Raw genomic sequence first — 6,566 nt, forward strand, 5'->3', positions numbered from 1 at the left:
CTTTGCAACCCCATGGACTGCATCACTCCAGGCTTACCTGTCCTTCACCAACTCTGGGAGCTTGCTCAAATTCATGTCCATTGAGTCCGTGATGCCATCCAAACAGCTCGCCCTCTGTCATTCCCTTCTCCTGCCATCAATCTTTCCCAGCATCAGTGTCTTTTCTAATGAGTCAGCTCTTTACGTCAGGTGGCCAAAGTATTGGAGCTTCAGCTTCAGTCCTTCCGATGAATATTCAGGGTTGATTTCCTTTAGGATTGACTGGTTGGATCTCCTTGCAGTCCAAGAGATTCTCAGGCGTCTTCTCCAACACCACAGTTCAAAAGCATCATTTCGGTGCTCAGCCTTCTTTATGGTCCAACTCTCATATGCATACATGACTACTAGAAAAGCCATAGCTTTGACTATACTGACCTTCGTTGGCAAAGTAATGTCTCTGCTTTTTAATATGCTGTCTAGGTTTAATATAGCTTTTCTTCCAAGGAGCAAGCATCTTTTAATTTCATGGCTGCAGTCACCATCTGCAGTGATTTTGGTGCCCAAGAAAATAAAGGCTGTCACTGTTTCCCCATCTATTTTCCATGAAGTGACAGGACCGGATACCATGATCTTAGTTTTTTCAACGTTAAGTTTTAAGCCAGCTTTTTCACTCTTCTCTTTCACCTTCATCAAGAGGTTCTTTAGTTCCTCTTCACTTTCTATCATAAGGGTGGTGTCATCTACCTGTCTGAGGTTATTGGTATTTCTCCCTGCAATCTTGATTCCAGCTCAAATGAGCTGGAGCTAAATGATGGATGAGGAATTCCTTTAGGATGGTGAAGTGAAAATGTAGGAGACATCAGTGTTCCCTGATCCTGTATAATGGCCATGGGCAGACAATTTTTAAACATCAGGCACAGATACTACAGGATTCATGGAGATAAAAATAAACTATGGGAAACGTTCCAGCCGTCTGCGACACAGAAGCACAGTGAACAGGCGATGGTGTGCCTTTCTGCAGAAAATGACCACCGTCATTTCTTGAAACTTCTTGCTGAAACTTGTTGCTGGAAGCGGAAACAAGCCATCATTAGTGTTAATGGAGTTACTGGCCGACAGGTAATGAGCTATTGATCGGATAAAAGCTCTGTGGCCTTTTTCCCCCTTGGAACTCCCTGATCCTGAGCATGTGCAGTATTATAATGGAAATTTCTCTCAACAAGTCCTTTCCACTAAGACCCAATAAATCTTCACAAAGTTGTCCTCAAATGTATAACAGTTTCATATATCATCTAACTATGGTTTCCACTGTCCAGAAACATCTGGTGAAAAGACAAGCAAGTAGGCTAAAAAGAAACTTAAGACATAAAACCATCCTACCCATTCTGCATTATCTGTACTCACAGCTCATTTCTTAGGTTCCCTCACTATCTACCTTCCTGCTCTTCATGCTTGGCTGTGAAAGATTGTACCCACCAAGGTCTCCCCAGTGACTATGTTCACACATGGGTTCCCACCTACATTTTTAATGACATTTTCCATCTATATAGGGAAGGTAGAAACAAGATGCTTTGGCTTCCCTGCACAGGACAATTATCTCAGGTGATATGGGTTGAAGCTTGTCAGGGAAGTAGGTACATGATAACAGGGGAAGTTTTTCCAGTAGTCATATACGTATGTGAGAGTCAGACCATAAAGAAGGCTGAGCGCCAAAGAATCGATACCTTCATCAATTGTGGTGCTGGAAAAGACTCCTGAGAGTCCCTTGGACTGTAAGGAGATCCAACCAGTCAACCCTAAGGAAAATTAACCCTAAATATTCATTGGAAGGACTAATGCTGAAGCTGAAGCGCCAATACTTTGGCCACGTGATGCAAAGAGTCGACTCAGTGGAAAAGACCTTGATGCTGGGAAAGATTGAAGGCAGGAGGAGAAGGGGACAACAGAGGACAAGATAGTTAGATAACATCACTGCCTCAGTGGACATGAATGTGAGCAAACTCCAGGAGATAGAAGAGGACAGAGGGGCCTGGCATGCTGCAGGCCATGGGGTTGCAGAGAGTCGGACACAATTTAGCGACAACAACAATGGGAATTTCTGGTCAGTCCCAGTGAGGTAACTTCTGTCTCCCACAGGTAGCTTACCTAAGCCCAAAACAATCTACTCTTTCCTTCCATCTGCTTATAATAGCCTTCCATTTTATACAGCTTCTCAAAGCTCCTCTCTGCTTGCTAGAAGGAATGCTGCCCAGCTCATGAATCATTTAATAAAACCAATTAGACCTTTAAATTTTACTGTTAAATTGTTAACAATATGTGTGTACAGACACACATGCACACACACGTCTGTTGCACCCAAAGTTTTTCCCACATATCTTGATTTTACTGTTTGCTGAATATTAAGCAGGAAAAACTTTCTGTAGAATAATTAATTGACCTGCAAGTTCAAGCAGTTGTGGAATAGAAAACCTCATCATGAAAACATTATACTCTTGGGTTTTGTTGATGCAGGAAGGGAATAGGGAGGATTTCTTTTTCTGCAACTCCCGCCAAAGCCCTGAGGAGAGTTTAAGGGCCAGGTGGGCTGAGTCCTCCGTGGCACATGGTGGCTGGTGAGGACAGTCCCTGGCGAAGAGAACAGCTGCCCTGGGCTCACAGCAGGTCCCCATTCCCCTCGGAGCTTGAGAGTGAGCTCGAGTTGCTGCCACCATCACTGAGGCAAGTTTCAAGAAAAGGAAAATTGGGTGACATTGTACAAAGACCGGAGCTTCCCCCATGGCTCATCGAGTAAAGAATCTGCCTCCAATGCAGGAGACGCAGGTTCGATCCCTGGGTCGGGAAGATCCCCTTGGAGGAGGAAGTGGAAACCCACTCCAGTATTCTCGCCTGGGAAATCCCATGGACAGAGGAGCCTGGCGGGTTAATGTCCTAAGGGTCACAAAGAGTCAGACACAACTGAGCGACTAACACATACACACACTCATACAAAGACCAAAACAAGAGGTCCCAGTCTTTTACTAAGAATTATCTTCTGGGAGGGAAGCTTTCTGTTTTAGAGCTTATGACTTAGTAAATTAATAGACAAAATTTCCATGTCCATGGCTCAGAGACTTTTGGCAATCTCTCTGTAGACTTTTTTTGATTTCCTATCTTTTACCTGCTCTTCTGCAGAGAAAAATCTGACCACGTACGTCCTGGACCTAATTTCAGAGAAGTAGTGTTTTGTAACCATCCTTACTGTAGCTTCTAAGCCTACCTTAGTGAGCTTTCCTGTCTACACAAAGGGAACCTGGGTTTAGTGGGTGCTAGAAGACAGCACCCCCCGCCCCTGGAGGAAGATGGTGAACAAAGCTGGCAGAGAAACTGATGATCCAAGGCACCTTTGATGTCCCAATGTAAACTGGTGAGGATATTCTCACCATCCTCAAGTCTTGGGATGTGAAGGACGGCAAGGAGAAAAGGTGAAAAGGAGAGAAGCAGCAGCTTAGTTCATGACTGGCAGCCCACTGAATGCTGGGAGCTAGGGATGAGGAAGGTTCCATGCTGCTACACTGGTGCGGAGTGTACAGCAGATGGGGAGCCACAGGGGTTAGCGGGCGTCCCTGTAGAAAAACACCACACTCAGAATGGCCCGGCCAGGTCAAGGCAATGTTCACTGAGTATTTGTTCAGGCTCAGGATCTATGGTGATAAATGCAAACTCTTCCTGCTCATGAGGGTCACACGATCTTGGGGATGGGGTCGGCAGGGGGGTTGGGGGAGGAGGGGCGTGAGTAGTAGGAGGTAGAGGAGAGTAGGACATATGAGGATACAGATCCATTACAACATTCTTTCCTCAGATCACTGACCTGAGCCATACTTCTTTGTATGGGGAGAAGTTAGGTTTATTTAGTCCAATATTCTGTTGGCCATCATAGCAAGCCCTCAAGGACTTGCAGGAGAAGGGGGCCTCGTTTATCCCTTTTGACATAAATGTTGGAGATGTGTGGAGGCTGTTTTTCCTAGCAACTGAACTTGGCTCTGTAAGTAATTCACTGATGGCTTGTGCTGTGGGAACAGGACACGTGGATTCAAGGTGAAGGATGAGGGTTCGCTAGATCCTCACCAGTTGTATGATGTTTGTACTTAGAGTGGGTTTACGGCACACAACATGTACCTGGGCCTGTTTTTTTTTTTTTTAAATCCATTCTGTCTTTTAATTAGGGTATTCTGACCATTCACATTTCTTTTTTAAAAATTTTAATTGCAGGATAACTGCTTTACAGCATTGTTGCTTTCTGCCATACAGCAATGTGAATCAGCTATGGGTACACGTATGCCCCCTCCTTCTTGGATCTCTGTTACACTGGATTTCCAGCATTTCCTTTTTTCTTAGTTTCCATTTCTCTGCTCTTACTGCTCATCTGTTCTTACATGATGTCTACTTTTTCCTTAAGAGCTCTCTACATATTAAACAGTTATATTAAATTCTCTGCCTGATAATTCCAACATTTGTGTCATACCTGAGTCTGGTTCTGATACACTTCAAATTGTTTTTTCATATCTTTTAGCATGTCTTAAAGTTTTTTTTGTTAAAAACCAGACATACCAGGTAATAGGAGCTGAGGTAAAGGCCTTTTGTGTTATGATGTTAACTGTCGAGGGGCTGGGCTATGTTTAAGGTTTGTTGCAGCCACAGGTTGGAGAAGGCAATGGCACCCCACTCCAGTGTTCTTGCCTGGAGAATCCCATGGACGGAGGAGCCTGGTGGGCCGCAGTCCATGGGGTTGCAGAGAGTCAGACACGACTGAGCGATTTCACTTTCACGCATTGGAGAAGGCAATGGCAACCCACTCCAGTGTTCTTGCCTGGAGAATCCCAGGGACGGGGGAGCCTGGTGGGCTGCCGTCTATGGGGTCGCACAGTGTCGGACACGACTGAAGCGACTCAGCAGCAGCAGCAGCCACAGGTGCCTGTCTTTTAATTAGTGTATTTTGACCACGTTTCCCCCTTTTTTAACTGGAGGATGACTGCTTTTAGTTAATTAGCTGGAGACGCTCCAGCTTCCTCCCGTGCCCTTGTTGCAGCCCACTGTTGTCTTTGGGCTTCCCTAGTGACTCCTCCTTATGCAGAGTCTGCGCTTTGCAACTCTTTCAGCTCTCACTCACTGCTATTACACTTGATTTCTGGTGATGTGGTGGCTAGGTGTGTGGGGGAGGGGCAGCATTCTATAATCGTGTGATTCAATCTCTCAGTGGGCCTATGTCTCTGGGCTGTGACCTGTTTTTTCACCCTTGAGGTGAGACAGAAAGGCTTGAGGGGGTAAATGCCTGTCTCCCATGGCTCTGGTAAAATCTTTCTCTGTAGAGAGTAGCCCATGTTATGGAGGATATTCTGGGCATATTTCAAAATGGTTACCTTTTGCATCTACCTCGAGAGCCAGATTTTTCTTGACTCTTCATAGTAATGATGTCTGGTAGTTCACAGTCAACGTCCAGCAACTTGTCAAAATTACTGTATAAGTGACCCTGCTGCTGCTGCTGCTAAGTCGCTTCAGTCGTGTCTGACCCTGTGAGACCCCTGAGATGGCAGCCCAGCAGGTTCCGCCATCCCTGGGATTCTCCAGGCAAGAGTACTGGAGTGGGTTGCCATTTTCTCCTCCAATGCATGAAAGTGAAAAGTGAAAGTGAAGTTGCTCAGTCGTGTCTGACTCTCAGCGACCCCATGGACGGCAGCCCACCAGGCTCCTCCGTCCATGGGATTTTCTAGGCAAAAGAGTACTAGAGTGGGGTGCCATTGCCTTCTCCATAAGTGATCCTACTGGTTCATGTATGGCATTTTTGAAATATGCCCAGAACATCCTCTATAACTAAAGGAATTCCCTTGTGGCTCAGAGGGTAAAAGAGTCTGCCCACAATGTGGGAGACCTGAGTTCAATCCCTGGATCAGGAAGATCCCCTGAAGAAAATGGCAACCCACTCCAGTATTCTTGCCTGGAAAATCCCATGGATAGAGGAGCCTGGCGGGCTACAGTCCAGAGGGTCACAGAGTCAGACACAAATGAGAGACTTCACTTTCCCTGGCTCATGGCTCTGGTGACTCTGCTACAGGTAAGCTGACCTCTGCTGAGATTGTGTGTTCACCCATTTCTCAATTCTCTGATGAGTGTAAGGTGTTGGTTTTCAGTTTTTTCAGTGTTTTTGTTAACAACAGGAATGACAACTTCCAGGCTTTTCACACATTGGACCTGAAACCAGAAGTCTAGCTGTATAACCTTGAGCAAGTTAATTCATGTGAAGTCATTTCTCCCTTTATGATACAGTGACCATAAGCCCTTTAGGCCTATTTCATGTCATTATTTAAATTAGATAGTAAAGCACTATACTTCCATAAGGATTATTATCAATTTATCAACGTTCACTGCAAATTTGTGGAGTAGTCACCAAGAAATGTCTATCAAACTAGGAATTGCATTTCCCAGTTCCAGTGAAATTGCTTGGATGTTGTGAAAGACGTGTGTCCCAGTTCCATGACTGGTTTATGATGACGCCCCCAGTGGTCCTCCTTCCTTCTACTCTTCTGGAAGCAGAGGACCATGTGACCGTTGGG

The sequence above is a fragment of the Bos taurus genome, chromosome 11, assembly GCF_002263795.3.
Source record: "Bos taurus isolate L1 Dominette 01449 registration number 42190680 breed Hereford chromosome 11, ARS-UCD2.0, whole genome shotgun sequence".
NCBI lineage: Eukaryota > Metazoa > Chordata > Mammalia > Artiodactyla > Bovidae > Bos > Bos taurus.